Source organism: Arachis ipaensis, chromosome B06 (assembly GCF_000816755.2).
Source record: "Arachis ipaensis cultivar K30076 chromosome B06, Araip1.1, whole genome shotgun sequence".
NCBI lineage: Eukaryota > Viridiplantae > Streptophyta > Magnoliopsida > Fabales > Fabaceae > Arachis > Arachis ipaensis.
The window spans coordinates 27,511,382-27,512,355 of record NC_029790.2 but is presented as its reverse complement, the minus strand read 5'-3'; positions in this window follow the sequence as shown (position 1 = coordinate 27,512,355).

Below are 974 nucleotides of genomic sequence, written 5' to 3'. Positions count from 1 at the left end.
GTTATTTTTATTCGTTTGATATACTATATCATACTAGTTTTTCTCTTGTATATGAACTAACATTAGTTAACTCTATTTTTTTTTTACACTATTTCTAACATTCTTTTTATTTTGTATACTCAAAATATTAATTCTCTAATATTTTCCTTATAAGGATTTCTTTGCCAAACCTGAAGTAACCTAGCTGAATCCGTAAGATTGAAGTACAACTCTCTCATTTTGTGAGTGCGGTTCACCCTCTTTGTCTGCCCTATATGCTTTCTAACCTGGCAAGAATATAACTATATTTAATTAACTTAACCTTTTTGCTTTATATCATTTTTCGACTTGTTTAATGAATATATTAACTAATAACATGTCACTTTGATGGATTAGGTTATAGGCATGATCTATGTAATCTTCTTAATCCCCAATAACTTGACACGCGTATATGAAGAATTACACACTTGAACATGACACTCACTTCATAATCATTGGTCCAACTCATATGTTCCAAACCCTCTATATATTAATAACTAATAACCCATTTTTAAAACTTATCTTAACTTTGTTCAACTAATAGGGTGCATAATTAGGGCACTTAGCCTTGGATCTCTGATTTTATATGGATTCGATTGATTACTTTGTGGTAGTTTCCATTTCATCATATTTGCCATCAGCTATAATCTTTGACCTTCGCAATAAGACTTAGCACGTGTTGAATCCAAAGTTTATATGGCAGTTATATATATGCGTAAGTGACATAGTAATGAAGTCAATTTTATAATACAAACGTTGTGATAATTATACACGTATGCGTATTTTGTAGAAACGTAAATATTTTCGTTGGTATAAGATAGCAAAATCCTTCCAAATTAAAATGCTTATTTAATCTAACTCAAACGGAAAACTAATTAAAACTGGATTAATTTAATTTGAATTGATTAAATTTTATTTTTAATAAATTGTATAAATTAGATCGAATTTTAGATTTA